Genomic DNA, 24,011 nt, shown 5'->3' with positions numbered 1-24,011 from the left:
AACAACTTCAAGCCAAAAAGGTGGATGCATTGTTCGAGTATGAAGCTGAGCACCCAGTGTACTATATGGAAGGTGCAGAAGGTTTAATACCAATCTATGTGAATCAAGTTTGGCCCAATACATATCGAGCTCCAATCAAGTGTACGGTTGTGGAGAAATTCATCGGATCGTAGAGTGCCCTCATCATGGTAGCCTCGCTACTTTCCAACGATCCTGCAGAGATTGTGGCATATTCCATGCCTATATGGATTGTCCCATGAAAAATAAGGTCCCAAACAAACAGAGGCTAAGCCTAACATCCCAATCGGCATTATTAGGGTGGACCATCAAAGTCTGGGGCCGACAAGCATAATATCACAACCTGTGTCTGTAATTATACGCCAACAAAAAGAGTCCACGATAATATTCCAATTCAATCAAGATGATTTCTTTGAAAGAAAGAACAAGTGCCTCTACCTCCGCTAAGCAATGAGCAGCCAAGCTCATCCACATCAGCACTCAAGCCTCAAATAAAAGAGGCTCCATACTCGAATGTAGAAGTAGCGAAGGCTCGATTTCAAGCACTTCAACAATGGGTACAAAAGAAACAAGCTCAATTAAAGGCTGAGAAGCAAGCACAAGATCCATGGTGGAGTAGGTGTAAATATCCTACCCAAGGAGCTCTATGATGAATGGGGTCTCCCATCAATGCAAAAGGCTAATTTCAACATACGCCTTATCGATGATTCATAGGCAAAACCCTTGGGAATAGTGACTGGCGTGTCAACAAAAGATGCAGGAGTCCGCTTTTACCTTTAATTCACAATCTTGGATCTCCCTAAGATATCCTATCAAATCTTGATGGGACATCCTTGGTTACAGGAAGCATCAACCCTCCATGATTGGGGAACAGACTGACTGACAATCCAAAATTGCAACACCGCAGTCAAGATGAATGTGGGGATAGGAGCGATAAAACCAATTGTGCCTAGAGCGTTGAATGAAAGCTCTTCAATGGTAATCTCAAGCATATAACACTATATTAGTAATTTTGGAAAAATCCCAATTCCCAATTTTTTAATCCCAAAAATCAAAGGCATTTTGGTTGTTTTGGAAGGAAATTAATAGAAAAAAATCATATATTCGAACATGTATTTGAGTTTTAATTTGGCTAAATATTACATCATTCCATTGAAATATTGACAATACTATATCATTATATTCAAATATAAAAGGTGTTTTTTTGATGTGGAGAAAATTAACAAAAACAATCATGTATTCGAATATGATTTTGAGTTTTTATTTGGCTAAATATTATATCATTCCATTGAAACATTCCAAACATGCTCATATAATTGCCATGCATTGGGAATCCAAGCAATATGAATCAAGAAAAATATGGTATTAAGCACCAATGTATTAAATTAAATTGGGAGTACACCAACATCATGACAATGGTTTTACATCTTAAAAATCATACTCACAAAACAACTCCTCTCCTGCATGGATATCTCTACCAGAGTAGACAACAATAAACCCTAACATATCAGTAGGTAAAACATCCTATTTGTCTTCAATCCAAGTGGTACTCTAGGGTCATATACATACATAACATTTGTTCTATCCTTATAATGAATAGAGCTATTGATGTATCCAACTACATTACCATACAACACATCTCCTACGATGTATTGCGTATCCTCTTTTGGTGTAACATTTCGATCTTCAAGGAGGCCATAGGTCCTAAACCTTGGAAGGTAAGATCAAAGAGTAATCCAACTATAGTAATTTTACTTTGGGCCACTGAATATCAAAAGGTCTTTCTTTGCTTTTACATTCGTATGTACAAACAAGCCATAACATGCTCCTACAGTAATCGATGATGTCTTCACCTCATATTCAACACCATTGAGCTTGAATATAGAAGGAATTGGTATCAGTAGATCTTGATCCCACAAGCTATTCAACTTAGAATCAAAGTGAAGAATTACTTTATTCTTCAATTCTTCCGGCATGTCTTCGAACCCTGTACGTAAAAGAAAAAGAATGCTGAGTTATTGAATAGTTGCACATAAATAATGAGAAGTAAAGGAAATTACAAAAATGATGCATCACAAATAAGCAAATAATATGAGTAATTGCCATTCTCAAATATTTATTGCATGTTTAATGCAAGTGAAGCTTGTAGTCTTGTTATGTACACTTTGACAGAAGTTCCAGTCATATACGGTTGATCGTAACCCAATTTCAGGGCATACAAACAAGCTTGCATCTCATTCAAAGAATTTAGCCACTTTATCCTCTTCAAGAGATCCAGTTTAGAAGAATCCAAAGTAGCTGGGCATGTTTTGAGCTCTTGTTCTTGGGCTTTTGATGATTGTTCCTTATCTAGCTCACAAGCATCTCCCCTTCGATTACTATGTTGGGCAATCTCAAGATGACTTGAGCTGGTCGAATTAATCTTTTGGCTTAGAGCAAATTCCTCCAAGAAGTGTTTTATGTACTTCGTAGTGAACTCCTCCCACTCCAAAATCACTTCTTTGAAATACATATATTGATGATGATTGGTATGTATTGGTTCATTTCCATAACGGTCAAGCTTGATAATATTTCTTATATCTGACGTATCTCTCAATTGGAGGAGATAAGTTAGAAGTAAAACCAATCTTGGTGAATGAAAACTTGGATTTAGGGCCAACCTTCATCTCCTAATCCAAGATCGGTTGAGGGGATGAAGGAAATTAAAGTTCATCTCTCTATCCAAGATCGATTTAAGGCTAATCATGGATTGGAGGATGAAGGTGAAAGCCTTTGGACTTCATCCATTCAACCAATATATGTTTTAGAACCAAACTCTCTTGAGGTGATAAAGGGTAAAGGATTTTTCATTCATCCTTGCAATCCAATTTCAATTTTAAATCCGATCCAAGATAGGCTAAAGAATTTTTTATTCATTCCTGCAATCCAATGTCAGTTTTTGAACCAATCCATGATTAGTTTTAAAAGTGAACTTGGATGGGAAGATGAATGTCATCTCACAATTCAAGTTCAATATCATCACATTTGAAATGGGGATAAGAGCTTAGGGGATGAAGGTGAAATCGTTTGTCCTTCATTGAAATCAATCTTCTTTGTGTTTGAAATCAATCTTCTTCATATTTAAAATCAATCTTCCTTGGATTTGAAAGAATATGGCTTTGCTCTTAATCTTCCTATCAAACATCAGTTTTGAGACCAAGATCGACTTTAAAACTAATCTTTTATGGGAAGATTAAGAGCAAAATCATGGTCCTTCAAATCCAAACAAGATTGATTCAAATCTGAAGAAGATTGATTTCAATGAAGGAAAAACACTTTCACCTTCCTCCCTTTGATCCCCCAACCAAGACTAGTTTTAAAACCGATCTTTGATGGGAAGATTAAGAGCAAAGTCTTAAGCTAGTAATTTGAAGTTATGGTAGCATGTATGCAAGCCCTTTCACTACAAATTTGTCACGTGCATGCATGGGGCAAGCTAGCAATAGGCTTGATGCATGTTACATTGTCTCAGGTTTGATTAAGTCTCCCTTTTGATAATAATACCTTGCATTATGAGTTTCGTGGTGGTAAGTCAACTCTTCAAACTTTTTTCCCAACCAACTATTGAGTGTGTTCTATAGTCGCAAGCTTTAACTCATTCGAGTAATCTTAGATGCAGCTAACAATGGGTGTTTTGACCACCACAAATTAACAAAATATTGAGGAAAAGATGCCTTGATCAATCACCATCTTTTATCTATATGATTGTGCTTGTACCGAATTCCAAGATAAAGAATTAGAGGATGAGGGTGAAACCCTTTGCCCTTCGGTCCCTCAACCAAAGATCAGTTTTAAAACCGATCTTGGTTAAGGGGATGAAGGGCAAAGGGTTTCACTTTCACCTTCAGGCCCATCCCCTATTCCAAGATAAGCTTAACAATAGATTCCATTCTAGTGAAGAAAATTAGACATATATGTAACCCCAAACTTAGGTACAATATAAATGCTAGCATCCCCAAATTTACATACAGAATATTTGAAAACTTTAGCTTGTAACAAAAGCTGTAAGATTGGAGAAATTTCAAAAAACTAACAAAATTTGAATTATGGACCAATTACTTAACTTTTTTTTCCATCCTCCATCTAGACCGGTTTTAAAACGATCTTCGTGTAAATTTTGAAATTAGAGTTAAGGGAGAAATTTGAAATTTGTTTGAATTCTTGAGAGTTAAAAGAGTTCATAATGCTATATTTTGTATCCTGAGAGAGAGAGAGAGAGAGAGAGAGAGAGAGAGAGAGATTGATATTATGAGAGTATGAGTGAAAGAGAGAACTTTGAGAGAGAGTGAGAGAGAGAGAAAGAGAGATTATGAGAGCATAAGTGAGAGAGAGGACTTTGAGAGTGTATGTGTGTGTGTGTGTGAGAGAGAGAGAGAGAGCAAGCGAGCTTGAAAGAGGGAGAGAGAGAGAGAGAGAGGGAGAGATTATGAGAGTGTGTCACTGAGTGAGAGAGGACTTTGAGAGTGTGTGATAGGTGTGGCAAGAATTGATCCCTTCCACTCCGCACATTTGTTTTGCTGAGTAGGAAGCTAAAGCAAGACTGGATCCAACACTTACTCATCTTCTTCACAAAAAAACTAGATGGTTCATCAGGCCAAAAATGTAAAATTCCACACTTATTGGCTGTAATCATCAATAAAGAGCTACAGGAACGAGAAATGACTATGCCCTAGTCACTGAAACTGATTGAGGAGTTGGACATTCCCTTCTCACTAGCATGGGAGCCATCACCAACTTCTCCTACTATCACATTGGCAAATGCAGATACCTCAGAAGAAATGCATATTCTGGAGGTCAAAATTGAGGAATTGCCCCATCAGATGCTACAGCTCGGTGCACAACTGCAACCAATATATCTCCAACAACAACAACAGTTAGAGCCTCAAGCAAAATTGGCACCATAGCTTGAGGCTACATCAGTACTAGCACCGCCCATCGACGCCATGCCAGTCCATGAGCCACAAGGGGAGCTAGTGCCAAATTAATAGTATGACTACTGTACTCAAGTGACTAAAATACCATTGGAACAACCCCTAACAAGTACTGCAATTTCATCATGATGCCTACATGGGCACCAATTGTATCAACAATATCGCCAATCCTCATCACCATCTGTCATTCTCCATCATCGAGCTAGCCACATGCCCTAAATGTTAGAACTATTCACTAGCTTGGCCAGGATGCACGAGAATTGGAAAGACATAGTAGTAGCAATTGAAGACCAATTCTAGGGATTTACCAGAGAGGTTAGGGCACTTCAAGTGCAAATAGATGAAAAGGAGGTTGAAGAAGTGCACATGAACCAAGCTCTCCAAGCCCAAGAGAAGGTAGTGAGGGATGTGACCTCCAACCTCCACCAAAGCCAAATATAGTTGACAGCAGCAGCAGTACAAGCTACAGTAATCCTACAGACCTCCTATAACTCCTTGAGCTCCTCACATGCTCAATAGATGGATGCACTGGGACAAGCTCGACTCACTCTAATTCGCAGGGAAGAAGAGCTCCAGGATTGCCAAGACAAGCTTGAAGACATGCAACAGTCTTTGGCAATATGCATATTCAGCATTGAAGAGCTTACAAGAGACTGTAGAATCTTAAAGGACTAACTTGCCACCACTAAATAGGCCAGCACTTCACAAGCACAAGCCTTGGACCAATGGTCCAATACCACTAAAGTCATTCCTCAACAAGCATAGGTCACCTTGCAAATGAGAAAGCTTAAGGAGCCATATACATCCATCTGCCATAAATATAAAGAGAAAATGGATGAGATACAATCCCAAAAGATAATCATCTCCAATCTTGAACTCCAATTGCTAGTGCACAACAATGAGGCAATGGAAGACAACACCAATGAAGTCCCACTACAATGCACAATGGTGGTATACCAAGAGCTTGTGGCCGTAGAAGATCACCTCAATGCATGAGTGCTTATCCAATGGAAGCAACTCCAAATCAGGATCATATCCACTCATCCAACAATCAAATGGGAATGTTCCATAGGGACCAAAACTCTATGTGTAATTTGCTAAGACTTGTCCAAAGATGAGAAAAATATCTTCTGTTTGTCTACACATGCCGGGTTTATAGCACTCAGGATGGATGTTTTCATCGCATATGTATGCCTCATGGGTAGTCCTCCCCTTAAGGTTATTGCTAGTTTGTTGCCATTGCTACAAAAGCCATTACTATTATTTGCAAGGCATGACATAACTGACATCCCACCCTTGTAGTAGCTGATGATCCCATCCCACCAGCAAAAAGAAGCATCGGAAGATGATAGGGCCTATCTCACATCCAACTTCCCATATATCTAACCACTCTCTCTGCCAACCTCATAACCTCACTTACCCTTGCTGTTACCACCCTCTAACCTTCCTTGAGCTCCATCCTAACATCTATTCCCTTCATTGTCTCTTTGCTCATGCCTCTCACCATTTTCAACTAATCCAACAGTCATAAACTTACGAGCCCCTCAGACCTAGCTTCTTCTGTTCCCTTGCTAATCCTACCCTCGAGGATTACCAAGCTGCTCAAACCATTTGCCTAGTTCTTTCCCCCCTCCCCTCTTCTCCCCCTTCCACAACTAACACTTCCATATTTCTCCCCCATGTCCCCAGATTCTCTCCCTGTCCCATCATCACCTCTGACACTACTTGTGCTACCATCAACAGAAAATGACACAATATTTGATTTTGAATATCAGGATCTCGATAATCCAATTTGCACTCCCATGCCAAATTCCAATGATGGTATGATTTTGATGTGATACCCCACTTCCCAGCAGTAACCCCATCAAGGAATTTTGGAGCAAATATCGTGATATGAAAACTCGAGGTGGATGGACCCTAGACAACTTCCCTACCAACCTTTGTCACAGTGTCAAATTAGTGAAGATTGGATAAGCAAGTTGGATCCCAAACCTGATCCCAAACCTGATTGACGCCGTCCTAAGCTCTTTGATGTAATCTTCTTGAAAGAGTACTTGCATGCACCCCCATGTCTCAGAACCCATCCCAAGTTCTATGCAGTTCCATGATGTCACAAATGGGAAGCCAAAATACACACTTTGGATGAAGATCACACCATTAATTGACCAAGGATCGAACCATACTTTGGTGTAGAATGGAATATCCAAGGCACACTCATCTAAGCACTTCAGCAGCATGAGTAAATAATGTGCGGCAATATTGACCGCTTTCTTTGCCAAAGTGCAATCTTCTACAAAACATTGGAATACATTCTGGAGGTCCCTAGCCACATCGACCACCATTTGCCTCCACTCAATTTCAATCCTAATGAATGGATTGATTCTTAGATTACAAGCCGACTCTATCAAAGAGTCATCTTTCTAAAAGCATGCCACATATCTCTGTTTGAACAAATGGTGGATACAGGCTACCTGGAAACTAAGCAAAAATTGTATGGTGCCAAGGCTTTACAGTAGGATCGACTAGCACAACACAAGTTCCACAGCCACTAGATTTCACGCATGGCATCCTAGCTATGTGATCACAATAATCCACAACCTGAGGACAGGTAATAAAATGGATCCAGGAGTATGTTGTCTCTATGCCAACATGGACTTGAGGGAGAGGAGAGCACACACGAAGGGATAAGGAGACACCAGAAGTGGTGGAGCAAAATCTACTCTAGCTTATTCCTCTATCATATATATATGAGTATATACGGGCCCTGTACAAAGACACCAAAAGTGGTGGAGCAAAAGCTACTCCAACTTATTCCTTTATCATATATATATGAGTATATGTGGGCCCTATACAAGTGGGTGGGCACACTACCCTTTACCCCAACAACCTCCCACTTAAAGGTAGTGTGCCTTATAAGGGAGTGTAGTACACGTACAATACAATTAGCCATAGGTTGAAAAACAAGATGACAAGACTATCATCCTATGCCCATCGGCACTCTACAATGTGAAAGTGCATAGAGGATAAGCTACTAGTAGACATCAGGTCTATGGGATAGAAAATGACAAGCTGTAGATGCCTCTCAACCAAATTCTCATGCCAGATCTCACTGGGTGAGTGAACTCTCACCACCATGTGCTCCTGTGCTAAGTCCATAGCACCCGAACTGTTGGTATGCAAAGAAGATGTCTCCTTACCACCTGTGACCATAAGCACATGCCCTATAGTAGACCTCTACTGGTCTACCCAACCTACATCTGCTGCTCCTAGAAGCATAAGGACCTGATGTCCACAATTGCTTCCCTACTGCCAAAATCTGCCATAATCACACTACCAACTCCCACTACAATGGAAGCAAGAACTAGAAGTGTAGCCCCAATGGCAAACATGTGAGAACCAAGTCTCAACCTAGTCATGGATGCATGAAGTATGATGGCTGCCATATCAACCATAACCTGATGCTCAACTGATCTGTGATCATCAAACATGTGAGAACCAAGTCTCAACCCAGTCATGGATGCATGAAGTACAATGGCTGGCATATCAACCATAACCTGATACTCAATTGATCTGTGATCGTTAAACCTGCTGTGTTTCAAGTATGGATCTAATACAGGCAATGGATTACTCATCAGTAACTTCCCCCTCTCCATACTAAAACAACCAAGTCTCTGAAGAGAAACATCATCAAGACCATGCAGCTCCACTATAAAGCATCCCTATCCACCATAAAGGACCATATGGCAAAGTAACCTCAAAAGGATAGCAACCTTGTGCATACTGAGACCATAATCTGTCTCACTACGCATCACATCCTAAGCTCTCATAACGGTATCAAACATATGAAGCCAAGCTCAAGGGGATTGCTTCTGGCCATGGAGGCACTTATGAAGCAAACATATCAATGATTCTTGCCCATGTGCAATATGACCTGAGTCTAATTGCAGAAACCACATCTATCCTAGCATAACTGGCCAATGGATCATATAGGGCATCACAAGCCCAGGTATCCTGCTCACCATGCATAGCCTCATCCTCATCTGCAAGAGGCACTCCGCATCCTGGGAGCAAACTATAACTGTCCATAGAAGATGCATCAACAATCTCCATAGGAGTATAAACCTATGAAATACTCAAGACATCTGATCGTCTCTGACCAAAATCAGGAAGCAAACATGGTTGTCCCAACTATATAACATGTTCACCATGGAAAAACCTCCCACTCCAAGGGATATGGGATGCCCCTGCAAAGAATTCGGAGGTATCGGTGCACTTACACCGTCTTGGAACACCACTCTCCTACTATCCACAGTCCTAGGCTATCTAAACATAGTATCCTCTCTGAAATAGACATCATGGCTGCGTATCAGCTCTCTAGCTAAAGAATCCCATAACTTGTAGTCCTTGCTGGACTCACTGTATCCAAGGAAGATAAACCTCCTCGATCAGGAACCATGAGCATAAGCCTTACAACCAAACATACGTAAATGTTCATAACATGGTGCCCTACATGTTAAGAAGTCAAATGGCACTCTACCATCCAGAGATCTCCTGGGTGACTTGTTAAGCAAGTATGCAGTTGTGTTACATGCCTCAGCCCAATAGCATTGAGTAAGACCTGCATATCGTAGCATGCTACCAATCCTATCCAATAGAATCCGATTTATGCCTTCTACCAAGGCATCGTGGGCATAAAGATGAGGAGTGGTCAACACCCTCCTGATACCAAGTGTATCACATAGATGCTGAAATCTAGGAGAGGTAAACTCTGCATCACCATCAATCATCAAGCTCAATAGCTTCTTTCCTAATTGATTTTTAAGATTACCCAAGAAGCCTTGAAATGTATCATATACATCATGCTTCTAACGAATCAGATATTCCCATATGTACTTTGCAGCAGCATCAATAAATGTCACAAAGTAAGAGGCGCCACCTAGTGAAAATGTAGGCATAGGCCCACAAACTACACTATGAACCAACTTCAGTGGCTCAAAATACCTCTCATTGGCTGTCTTCGTCACAAAAGAGGATCCTGACTACTGAACATCATGACAATCATGACATAAAATCTAAGAGACATCCATAACTGGAATGTATCTCAATGTTGTAATGGCTTCCATACCTGCAGTAGACATATGTCCAAGTCTAGCATACCATAAACTAACTGATAGCTGCTTACCAATCATAAGCATTTGATCCTGGACAAGTAATACATGCAATGCATAAGAGAATCCAACCCATGATCCCCTAGCCATAACCAAATTTCCTCTAGCAATCTTCCATGCATGATCATCCAGAGAGACATGATAACCTGCCTCAACCAACTGTTCAATATTGATCTTGCTCATAGCAAGTCCTAGTATATGTCTAACCCTCTGCAGAACAAGAATAGAGCCACAAGGCATAACAAGGTGGATATCCCCATAACCATAGACATCCATAGAATGATGCCCATCAAACTGCTCTCCACAATGCATTCCTGATATGCACTGAACCATGACCTATGAGGGGTCATATGACATGAAGCACATAGATCTAACATCCAATCACTAAGAATCGGTACATCAGTGTCCAAGAAGGAGGTGTCAGACATAGACAAAAGAATGCCTTCATTAGTACTACTGTCAGTCAAAACCCTAGCATCCGTGCCTTGAAGCTCAACATCCTTCTTCTCCTTCTTCCTATCATTCTAAACCTTGCTCTTCTTCTTGCATTTTCTCAACCATTTCTAGCAGTACTTTATCATGTGGCCATACTTTCCACAATAAAAACATCAACACAAGTCTGAGAGCTAGAATTACTCTTGGAATTCCCCCTTGAACATAACCTATTTCTACCAATTGATCTACCTTTGGAGTGCATATCAAGTTTGTATTTCAGCCCATCAAGGCATTTCAACCCATCATGCTATAACATAACACTATCATGGTCATACATCTAGCATATATGAGTATCTACACCCTGTACACCATCTTGTACCTGTAAGTAGACTGACTTCGAGAGTGATGACTAAATGATAGAGCATGCTTGCTCATCCATGTCATCCCAATCACTCTATTTAATGCTATTAGGCTTGACACCTTTGCATTGAATGGGCTTATGCTGCCTCTTTTGCACTAACACATCATAAATCTACTCTTTCCAATACTAAAAGTTCAATCCATCCAACCTCTCAATATTAAAGAGGGCACTATCAGCTATAGATGCCATATCTATGGCACAATAGTTCACAACTAAAGAGCAGTATAGTACAATAGGAAACTCAAATGACCAAAAAATATAGTGCTGTCTAGACCAATCAGGTTTCCAAATAAACTGGCTGATCCAAGGCTCAAAAGCACTCAGCCATAAAGAGGCATAAACAAGAATATATGCAGCCTAGTAACTTGCCAATGCCTGGCAATCCAAGTAAGCAATGCACTAAACCAAATGAGCAATGCCTGCTCAACCAATGGCAGTAGGAGCCCAACTCAACTATCCATAAACATCAATGTGGCATCCATCAATGCAAATCCATAATGCATCAAAATCCATAGTCAAGTAAATCCCAATCAAGACGGACTTGCATAGAACACCAAAACTAGATGGTGAACGAAATGATCACTCAATATGAATGACTGCTGCCAAGTGACATCATGAGAAATACTTTGGGCATACATCAAGTATCTTGCAAGTCAATGAGCACAAACCAGCTCAAACATGTATCCACTGTCATGCATAAAAGCATACCAAATGCCTGTCATAACTACAGCAGAGTGTCCCCTGCAAAGGTCTCAATGCATACACCAAAATGTGTGCAAGAAATCTACTATCCAAGTGTCCAATGACAAAACTATCACCTCAAGCAGGCATGTGCATCAACCATATGAATCCCATGGCTGTGACTACCAAAGTGATGTACCTGCAAGAAATATATGCAACCCGCTGACTAGAAAGAGAAAGAACCAAGCTCAATGACAAGGGAATGAAAGGGCCACAGGGTCATTTGTATGGCATGAATGTAGGGTGCTCAAAAAGAAGAGTATTTATGAAGATCAGGAGCAAATATGCTCACCCAAAAAGTACTCAATCTCGCACTCAAACCAGTGCCAAAATCATTTGAAACAAAGGCATAATTCCTGTAATCAACTGCACTGCCTGATCATGGCGATGGCCATATAGCATCAAAACCACCCAAAAACAGCATCAGATTGCATCCATAAATGCATCAAATCGAGGCTCAAATGGCATCCAATCAAGGCTCAAAATGCACACCAAAGCTGGCAAAATACTGTTCAAAACGGTGCCTGCATTACTAGGAACTCGGCCCCAAAAATTTGCTCTGCAAACGGTGCCCAAAATCCAAAGACAACTTGATCTTGCCTAAGAGCCTATCAACCAGGTCATGCTCCTTGCTTCCCTCCTTGATGATTCTCTTCAAGACATGCCATATGCTATCATAGCACTCTATCACCGCACACCCACGGTACTCACTTTTGTATATTTTCTTCCACAGCCACTTGTCATCGGTCCCGTGAGAGCTCTAAGCATGTCCCAAAGCCAAGATTATTTTGTTTGACAAAAGGACTGAGGGCCACTGGATGACGCTTATGTTCCATGCAGGAGCAGGGATCTCCGACAGCTCGACCTCTCTGTTTGCTGAGAATATCCTCCTCTCTGAAGATGGTTATGATAGAGTTTCACACGAAAGAGAATTTCCCAGCCTCCAAGGAATTTGTTTCAAGCTTCCTATAAATGGTGCCCAGCCCATATCTGATCTTGAACCTTCACTGGACATCCTTGAGCTTAGAGGTCCAAGTACCCCATGTCTTCACTTGCAAGAGCGACTCCTCTGGCATGAGATTGAAAGATATTGCACTGGCAAAGAACGGAAATCTCAACCTCAACTGCTATAAATTCTAGATTTCTCTGGTGTGAGTGAACAAACCGACCAGTGCACCAATGAGCAATGAGAACACTGTGTACCAGATCAGAGGCTTGATCTGGAGGAAGTAGCTAAAAGAGAGCTTCACCAAGTAGATCTCACCCAGCATGGTGAGAACAACAACAGAGAGGGGCATCTGAGCCGAGCTAGAGAAGCTCAAGACAAGACCCATTCAGAGACATGAGTCTTCCAAGTTGCACATCATGTTGTGATTTTATGGAAGAATCGGCTTCTCTTAATAAACGCGCCTCTCACAAAATCATATGAACTATCTAGCCTACTAATAAGCATGTGAAGATGAACAACTCCAATATGTATCTTGTTTGCGGCTCTGAATCAATTCTCAATCGCACATTCTTTGCTATTGTAACACTCTCCTACATCTTCCTCATAGAGCAAACAGATTTGGATGATGTTTACATAAAGTCTCCCCTTGAATGAGAGAATTGAGCTCTCCAAAGCTTTTGGTAGATCTCTCAAAGCACTGCCCGTGCTCCTCTCACCAAGCTCCTTGCAAATCGAATGCCATGGGCTCTGATACCAGTTGAGGGAGAGGAGAGCATGCACGAAGGGATAAGGAGACACCACAAGTGGTGGAGCAAAAGCTACTCTAGCTTATTGCTCTATCATATATATATGAGTATATACGAGCCCTGTACAAGTGGGTGGGCACACTGCCCTTTACCCCAATAGGACTTAGGTAGTATAGAATGTTTGTAGAGTAGCGGCAAAGCTCCGCTTGTACTTGCATAAGCCTAGGAATAATCTCTCTTAGGAATCCTCAACATGCAAGTACATTACCCAATAATGACGAGCACCATGCAAGAAAAATTTTCTTTCATAAGCATTGATGTTTAAGGACTGACAAATGATCTAAAGCCACTAGTGTTCAAGAGGTGGCTGAGAGGAAGAGGCCTTAGACTAGAATTTATTGCCCTTCATGAACTTAAGGCGAGAGGTGAAAACTAAGATGGTAGTTAAATTAGATAGACGATAAAAGAATTTGGTTCACTACAGATCACGATGAGGGTAGGGGTGGTGCAACCTTAGGAATAGACGATCATTTGAATCAAGTGATTGGTAAGGTCTTGCCACTTTTGAGAGAAATGGGATTGGAATTGAATTTAACCATGAAAAGATTTCTTGTCAGATTTTCTCCGTTTATGCCCTAAACTCAACTAGAGATAGAACTTTATTGTGGAATAATAAAGTGGTACAAGCAAATTTGATTTTCTAGGGGGATGTCAAGAAGGTAGGATCCATAAGAGATACATGGCAAGGGCTTGACAATGTCATTACGCAAAACGAGAAGGTTGCTTGGAATTTACATAAATATTTTGCAGAGTTAGTGGATGTTTCAGAAGACACTTCTTTCACTTGGATCAATAACTAGATTGGACAAAATCATAGAAAATCTAGAATCGACAGAGCTTATATGTCGAGAGTAGTCTTATATGAATCATTGTGTTGTAAAAGTAGTGCCCTGTTGTCTCTTCCCTTTTGAGACCACAAACACATTCTGGTTATTTTAGATAAAAGGGAAGGGAGAAGAGCTAGGTTGTGGTTTAAAACAAACCCATTTTATTTTCAGCTTTCCTATGTACAAAATAAAGTAACTAGAATTTGGCACAAGGCTTTTGGAGGAACTGCTAGCATTTCAGAAAAATGGATTAGAGCCACACAAAGAACTAAGATCTTTCTTAAAGCTATCAAGAAGAGAGCAGGTAAAGCAAGAATCAAGAGAAGATCAATTCTAGAACAACACTTGAGGGAGATCTAACCGAGTAGGGTAAGACACGCCTAAATATTTCAAAGGAAAGTGTCAAAACAGAAGCATTGATAGAAACATCTCAAGCAAAGATATATGCAAGGGAATGGGAGGCAGGGAAAGGAGCTCATGCAAATGAAGATATGTTTAGAATCCTCAGAAAGAAGCACACCCAGGAGACTCTAAAGAGCATTAAAAAAGATAAGCAAATAATTTCTAAACAAGAGGAGATTTTGAAAATAGTAACTAATCACTTTCAAAATCTATTAGGAGAATTAGAGGTTATTACTACAAAAAAGTCCAAAACCCAAGATCGGTGTCACAAGGTTAGGAAGAAAATAGTAGCTAGCTTTGATGTACATTTTTAGGACATAGACCTCTCATTAGAGGAATTAAAGAGTGCTATAGACCAAATGGAAAAAGGCAAAACCCCAGTGAAGATGGCTTACCAATAGAATTCTATCAAGTGCTATGGGAGACAGTAGGTCCTTATTTATTGTTGCTGTGGAAGGAGTCTTTGGAAAGGGGCTTTCTAGACCCAAGGATAAACACTGGTATGATAAAACTACTTCTAAAAGGAGGGACAATGGTAAGCTCAAGAATCAAGGACCATGAACATGTTGAACACCAGTTGCAAGATCTTTGTCAAGGCATTGGCCATTAGACTCAAGGATAAAATGCAAGTGTAGATCCAAGAACAAAAGGGATTCATTAGAGGAAGACACATTTTGGAGGCAATTTTGACACTATGGGAGGGGTTAGAATGTGCACAGGTAACCAAGTAGGATATCCGTTTTTTAAAAGTTGACTTCGATAAGGCTTATGATAGGATGGATTGGGGCTTCATTATTTCTTCATTGTAAGACATGGGGATAGGAGCAAATTTTATATCTTTTGTTGATATTTTGCTTCAATAGACGAGAGGCAAGATTGAGATAACTAGCAGGGTATCTTCCCCTTTTGCTTTAAAGAGGTTCATTAGGCAAGGCTTCCCACTTGCACCTTTGCTTTTTGCTATCACGGATGATGCACTAGGTTGGTTAATCTAGGATGGGGTGAATAGAGGTATTGTCAATGGCATCCAAGTTGAGGGTGATGTCCAAATCATCTGTCAACAATTTGCTGATGACACAAATCTACCTCCTCACAACGATGCCCAATCAATGGAAAACATGCTGAAATGATTAAAGTTTTCTTGCCTTACATCTGAGTCCGAGGTCAACCATGAAAAAATGGGAATATATGGTACTAGGAGCCTTCCTCCCCAAGTCTTAACTGACAAGGTTGTAAGATAAGAATTAGAAATATTCATATTGCTTGGGATTTCTATGGGATTCAGATGCACCAATAAATACAGATGAAAGTGGGTTAGTGACAAAATTAAGGACAAGATAAGAAGATTGCAAGACCTATGACCAACTCTATCAAGAAGGAAGTTCATTCTCAGTCACTACATTTACCCCTCATTAATCTACTTTATCTTCTACTAGTTTCCATCAAAAAAGATTTTTTGACCAGATCAATTCCCTTTTCAAAAATTTCCTTGGGGGGGGGGGGATGGGACCCAAAAAAAAAGGCCAAGGCCTAGTGGTAGGTGTGTACACTTCCCAAAGTAGTGGGAGGGTTGGGCATTGTGGATATTGAAAAGTCTTTAGCTAGATTCATGGCCCAGTGGATCTTAAAATCTTATCAGCTTTTGACTTGGGCCTTCCTCATATGTAGGAATATGTCTAGAGTCAAACTCCTCATATATAAACACTAGAGGCATCTTCCGACAGGCACACTTATTTTTTGGAAGGAACCTTGTGTTGCTAAAGGCTTGGAGCTATGCAAGGGCATGTGGAAGGCATGGGAATCATTGAAACCCTTCCTTGTCTAGAAAGGTTTTTCTAGGAAGATTGGCACTTTTTGCAACTTGAACTCCATCTAGTTCTCATTAATATGGAGTGACATTCAGCTAAGGGATGCCTCTCTAAAGAAGCTATTAAACTTAACTAAAAAGGAATCACAATATGGGGAGACTTGTGGAATAGGGAGTAGGGCAGATGGACATAAGATGAAACCCTCCAAGTAAGGTTTAGGCTAAATAGATACCTAATGTTAATTATGGAAAGATAGAACTTTCGGCAACCTGAACTCCATCTAGTTCCATTGCTCAATAATCTGGAGTGATAGTCAGCTAAGGGATGCCTCGCTAAAAGGAGCTATTAGACTTAATAAAAAAGGCATCACAATATGGAAAGACCTTATTAGAACTATGAGCTGGGCAGATGGACATAAGATGAAACCCTCCGAGTAAGTCTTAGATTTCAATACGCTCTCTCGTGTGTGGGGGCAGGAACAATTTGATGTAAAAAGCTTGTATATCCTTTTGACTTTATAATATAATCTTGCATTCTACATATACACAAAAAAAAAGATATAGGCTAAACAGATACCTAATGTTAATTCAAAAAAGATAGAATCTTTGGGAGAGAGAGACTCTTCCTTGGATGGAAGGCCATTTATAACCCTCCATCAAATAATTTAGATAGGCAAGGAGGAGTAAAATCTTCCCTATACCCACCCAGGTTAATGGCAAGAAGATCTAGTGGGGCAACTCAATCAAATTGTACAGGAGAGACTCTAAAATGGTGTACGTTAGGAGGTATGAAAGAATCTACGATAGAGATATTCCTAAGAAATGATCTTGTCTACTGTGCTTATTTTACATAAGGCAGTGTGGACAGTGAGCATGGCAAGGACAGGTTAGGGAGACGGCTGGTCTAAAAGGTGTCATAGAGCTTAGGAGAACATCCCACACCTTTATTTAAAATTTTATTTCTCTAGATTACTATAGAATACAATTCAAAGACATGTAGCTCCTATCTTGCTCAATTCTGCATATAGGTTGCTTGCAGACTGTGTCCAACGAGAGTGCCCTCAAAGTAGAACATTATTAAGAGCTTCACGATTTGGAGTATCTAGATTTAAAGATGCGCTGAAATGCATGAGGCTGGCATTAACCAGTTACCTTGGAGCCATCCCGGAACCTAGGTGGGGTGACCAATTTGCCTTCCACTTCAACTGCTATTCCTCAATGTCAAGCAAGAGCCAAAGAGTATCTTTGGCTCCCCCTCCTATTTTGGGGACAATTGTTCGTAAGGTGGTCTATAATCTTGATATGCTGGCACCGAAGGAGGAGGGAAAGGAAGATGAAGTTTGAATTTGTTGTTTCATCAAGAGGCCCTATAGTAAGGGTGAATAGCTTGTTGCTATCTATTGGTCAAGTGTTTATGTACTTCCCTTTTTGTTTTGTTAGGGAAGAGATATACTAATATAAACTCTATATCTTGTGATATAATATAATATTGAAAAGCAAAAAAAGCTTATAGGGAGCTTGCAAGTACACTAGTTATAGCTTTGCTCGATCTTATGTGCCCTCATCAAGGGTCTATTGCTAGCTAGCCATGGTGGCACATGTGGCATAACTGGCATTAAATCGCCAATCTAAATTTATCACGATTCATCTTTGCATACATCCATGGCATACCTAATTTGTAGATCACCATAAAAGGTTACGTATTTTTGGAAATGATATAATTTTCATTTTGTTTGTCCCCCTTCCCTTCCCCTCCATCTTGTCCATTTTATTCTTAATACCTTGTGGGTAGGTGAACCTTAAGCATGTTTTATATAGTAATCATCATGTATACAATGGGGATGTTGTTAGTATTTAAAGGGGGAACACAACTCGGTTTTGGAAACATGAAAGCAATGATATATTTTACATTGCTTATGCATGCCAAGCCTCCATATTATTCATAAGGATTTTCCTTCTCTCTTGTTATGTCATTGCATATTTTTTCCACACCCATAGCTTTTAGACCAAGGATATGTACCCTATACATTAGGACTTAGTGCTTCAAGTACAAATACAAGGCAAGATTAATTGCACAAGGACTACAAAAGGGTATGTGAAGTAGGAAGGTAGGCATTTAAGGAAACCTTTGTACTAGTAAAATTTTCATTATCAAATGGGTGAAAAGCATCTAAGATTACACTTGTATTTGAGATCACACATGTGTTAAAAGCCACACCCTCAACTAAAATAAAACAGCCTCAATGTTTCATTAAAAAGGCATTTGAAGATTTTGTATGCTAATTGAAAAGATATTATATGGTATGAGCCCCATAGGTTCACAAGAATTAAATTAGATATGGAGTGTATGGGAAGAGAAACACAAATGACGAAAAATATGGCCAAACATAGGTCATGAAGTTAGACTTGTAGCCATTTTATACCAAAGTTTTGTGTGCATCACTAGAATGGGATGTCAAGGTAGAGTTTGGAATTATCAACTAGATAAAAGTCATAAGTTGTCATACCTCAAGGATAGACACTATAAGGACCATGATTAGTTAGTTACATGATGCAGATTCGGGAGGTGGTAGTTAGGTTACATGATGCAGATTTGAGATGTGGCCCAAGATGAATTCTATCTCATGATATAAATTTAAGCTAAATTTGCATTGTGTGTTTTGGTCTAGCAAGAAGAACAGAAGTCGTAGGTTATTTTATCTTAGAGGCAAAGCATATTTCTCTTGGCCAGTATGCATGTAGTCTAAGATGATCCCACAATTATCTTTTATGATAACAAGGGTGCCATTGCATTGGCCAAGAACTCGTAGGGATCATAGAAAGTTTAAGCACATTGACATGCATGACCAATTCATGCAATACCATGGGGAAAAAGGTAATGAACTTCCTCCATGGAGCATGCATCAAACATCTTCACTCAATCCTCGACTCATTGACATCTGTTATCAATTCATACATCATGTGCAGGAAGGGATACATCGGTTCCATTATTTCTCCAATGACCATGCATCAAACATCTTCACTCCATGCTTGACTCAAGCAAAGTTTGAAAATTTTAAATCTTATTGTTATTTGTTTGATGTAGAGACCATCCAATGATGGAGTGTTGAGAGTTGATCATTAAGATGGTCCCCAGCTGTGTGCATGTGTGTGCCTATGTTGTATACATGGGGTAGTGAGTTAGAGGTCACAGGGACTCTAAGGGACTTGAGTCATGAGTGATACTCCTTATGGATTTAAGGCAACCCACATTTAAGGTTTCGTATATATTGTATTATATTCTATGATTAGAAGTACCTTGGAAGCGCAGCTAAAATGTCCTCACCAACCCACATTTAACGTTCTGTAAATATTGTACTATATTTATGATTAGAAGTATCTTACAAGCAACTAAAATGTACTCACCAATTATGGCACTAATGCTTAGGTGAATCTTGTTAAAGACTTTAGGAGCATTTGTGAGAGAGAGAGAGAGAGAGAGAGAGAGGCCCCCCCCCCCCTCTCTCTCTCTCTCTCTCTCTCTCTCTCTCTCTCTCTCTCTCTCTCTCAACTATAGCAATAAAAAAAGATTTAAATTTATAAGCCTTTGAATTTAAAAGTCTATTCTTGGAAAGCAAACTCATCTAATTTTAAAAAAGGGAAACTAAACAGTAAAAAGAAAGCAAGTGACTTACTTTTCTTTCTAGGTCTATAATTAGTAAATCTTTTTAAAATAGTAAAGGAGACCTATAGGAAGGATCGACATTAAAGTCTTTAGAAAGCTCTTTGAAAATTGGGAAGGCACTTGATTATTTTTAGATCTCACTTTAGGAGTTGGCTTTATATATTAAGAGACTTTCTTCAATGTGCTCTTGACACTCCCAAACTTGTAAGCCCAATGATAAGTCTCCCTTTTGTGAAAGGGGAGGTCTTCGGTTCAAATCCTACTCTTTAATAAAAAGAGAGGAGAGGAGAGGAGAAGGAGAAGAGAAAGAGAAGAAGAAGAAGAGAAGAGAGAGAGGGGGGCACGGGATTTGCTGTTACAGTTTTGCAGAAACTTAGAAAAACTGTCCGCGACCAGAGGACGTAGCAGCCCAGAAAATTGTCACGCGGGTGAACATAGTAGATGCGCAAAGCGAGAAAGCTGTCCACGACCAAAAGACGCAGGAGTCCATAAAATTATCGTGCGGGTGAACACAGTAGACGCACAAATCAAATGTGCGCGCAAGAACTCTGAAGGAGCACAGATGATATAGTTCTGCAGATGCGACCGGTACGAGTAGAAGATTCGCCGGCCAGAATACACGTAGGAACCATGAGCAGAAAGCAGGCAGACTAAAAGTGCAGAAGCAGGGAGGTTAAGGCACAGTGACCTTTAACCCCCACAGGAGGCACATAGTTTAGAGGCGCAAAAGAAGAGAACTGTGCACAGAAGAGGCCGCAGTGCCGCACCCAGTCGTAGGAGTAATAAATTTCATACCACTAGCCGTGGAGATTTCGATCCTAGCAGTCACACCATTTCTATTAGCCGGAAAAGAAATTAGGACCAGAGGCTAGAGGCTAAGCATGGCGACACTCAAGGGCCATAGAGGGAAGGAAAACGTGAGGGCGAAATGTTATCATGGGAGAGGAAAAGGAATTAGAAGGGGAGGGAATGAAGAGGGAGACTATGACACAAGGGGAAAGGGAGAGAGGGAAGAGAAGTATGTACATGATAGGAGGAGGAATGTAAAGATGGAGACATCAAGGGAAGAGGACCATTCTTTATTTTGAAAGAAAGGATGAGAGGGAAATATCAAAGTACTAGCTAGGTGGCTTTACAAGAATCAGCGTGTCTCATCAAGGAATAGCCCCCTCCTTTTATAGCCAAGAGAGGGGCTCCCTCCCAATAAATGCATCCTCCCACATGCATGGTGTGTGTGGAAAAGTCTCCCGTGTGGGCTAGGCAGTTATGCACTCTCAATTGTGTGCGACAACACTTTGCCTCATTTTTCCACATAAATCAAGCCCCATATCTCAAGTCTATGATACTCCCTTGGTCTCTCCCAATTTTATAATATGTTCAAACCTCTAGGAGGACAAGTGGAGGGTTGGCACAAGGAATCTTGCCACCTCATCCTACTTTCCCCATTATTTAACTTGTATTCTTGGACTATATATACCTCCCCCACATGGGCCTATCCTATATGGAGGGAATAACCCAATATAATATCCATCTCCACCTATTTTATATTACTTCTCCCATGGACTTTGAGCCATATCTCAGTAAATGCAGCCTAGGTGGAGGGGTGGCACATGGAGGAGCCATGCCACCTTACATTTTATAATATTACTACCATGGATTATGTACAACACATTTATGGGTTCTCTTATGTGAAAGGGTGGCACATGGTCATGCCCTGCCACCTCAACCCTGGGCCCTATGCACACCATATTTTATTATACTATTACCACACATACAAACACACACACATATTAATGCCTTTTTCCTTAGACAATTTTATCCATAACACCACTTGTCATCAGTCCCGTGATAGCTCTAAGCCTATCCCAAAGCCAAGAGTATTTTGTTCGACAAAAGGACCGAGGGCCACTGGATGACACTTTATGTCCTAACCCTGCAACTCATCCTCCCCTGAGTCTCCTCCAACCTTGCAACCCATCCTCTCCCTTTTCTCCTCCCCCTCCTCCTCCTCTTCCCTTCTCCTCCTCCCTCCTCCTTCTTCTGCCTTCTCCTCCTCCCCTCTCCTCTAACCTTGCAACCCTCCTCTCCCTCTCCTCCTCCTCCTCCTCCTCCTCCCTCCTCCTCCTTCTCCTCCTCCCTCCTCCTCCTCCTCCTCCTTCCTCCTCCTCCCTTCTTCTCTCTCTCCTTTCCCCCCATACTCTTACATCTTCTTCCTCTCCCACTCCTATGCTCCCCCTAAACCCTTAGTTCCTCAACCCTTAGCCTCCATGATCTACGAGGGAGATGAGTTCTCCACCATGTACTCTACCCTGAACCTTGGATCCTCCTTCTAACCCTGGAACCTCTTCTAAACTCTGAAACCCCTATCTAAACCCTGGAACCTCCTTCTAAACCTTGAACCTCCCTCTAACCCTTAAACTCCTCCTAAACCCTTCAACCCCCAATGAAGGCAAAACCTTTCATTACCCCAACCATGATGATGCGCGTTCCTTTCACACATGCTTGCACTATGTTTTCTTACCCCTTTTAAGCCTACGTCTTTCACTAGAATAAGACTCGAGGTCCTAAGCTACACCTATACTACTAATGACAACACCGATATATCTGTAGGTGACAAAAAGCCTCAGAACCCTGCATACTGAGAATACCCTGCTCTTCCTGTGGTAGCCATGGGAAAGAGCAAACATTATAAGGTTTTGCGATTACTCGGCAACACAGTCTAGCAAACTTCAAGAAGAAGAGAAATAAAAACATTACCCAACAATGACGAGCGCCATGCAAGAAAAAATTTCTTTCTTAAGCATTAATGTTTAAGGACTGACAAATGATCTAAAGCCACTAGTGTTCAAGAGGTGGCTGAGAGGAAGAGGCCTTAGACTAGAATTTATTGCCCTTCATGAACTTAAGGCGAGAGGTGAAAACTAAGATGGTAGTTAAATTAGATAGATGATAAAAGAATTTGGTTCACTACAGATCATGATGAGGGTAGGGGTGGTGCAACCTTAGGAATAGCCGATCATTTGAATCAAGTGATTGGTAAGGTCTTGCCACTTTTGAGAGAAATGGGATTGGGATTGAATTTAAAAATGAAAAGATTTCTTGTCAGATTTTCTCCGTTTATGCCCTAAACTCAACTAGAGATAGAACTTTATTGTGGAATAATAAAGTGGTACAAGCAAATTTGATTTTCTAGGGGGATGTCAAGAAGGTAGGATCCATAAGAGATACATGGCAAGGGCTTGACAATGCATTAGGCAAAACGAGGTTGCTTGGAATTTACATAAATATTTTGCAGAGTTAGTGGATGTTTCAGAAGACACTTCTTTCACTTGGACCAATAACTAGATTAGAAAAAATCATAGAAAATCTAGAATCGACAGAGCTTATATGTCGAGAGCAATCTTAGATGAATAATTGTGTTGTAAAAGTAGTGCCCTGTTGTCTCTTCCCTTTTGAGACCACAAACACATTCTAGTTATTTTAGATAAAAGATGGGGAGAAGAGCTAGGTTGTGGTTTAAAAAAAACCCATTTTATTTTCAGCTTTCCTATGTACAAAATAAAGTAACTAGAATTTGGCACAAGGCTTTTGGAGGAACTACTAGCATTTCAGAAAAATGGATTAGAGCCACACAAAGAACTAAGATCTTTCTTAAAGCTATCAAGAAGAGAGTAGGTAAAGCAGAGAAGATCAGTTCTAGAACAACACTTGAGGGAGATCTAACTGAGCAGGGTAAGACACGCCTAAAGATTTCAAAGTAAAGTGTCAAAACTGAAGCATTGATAGAAACATCTCAGGCAAAG

The sequence above is a fragment of the Dipteris shenzhenensis genome, chromosome 19 (assembly GCF_047967505.1).
Source record: "Dipteris shenzhenensis isolate YYH24624 ecotype China chromosome 19, Dip_SZ_1.0, whole genome shotgun sequence".
In the NCBI taxonomy this organism is placed as follows: Eukaryota; Viridiplantae; Streptophyta; class Polypodiopsida; order Gleicheniales; family Dipteridaceae; genus Dipteris; species Dipteris shenzhenensis.
This window is presented reverse-complemented; position numbering follows the sequence as displayed.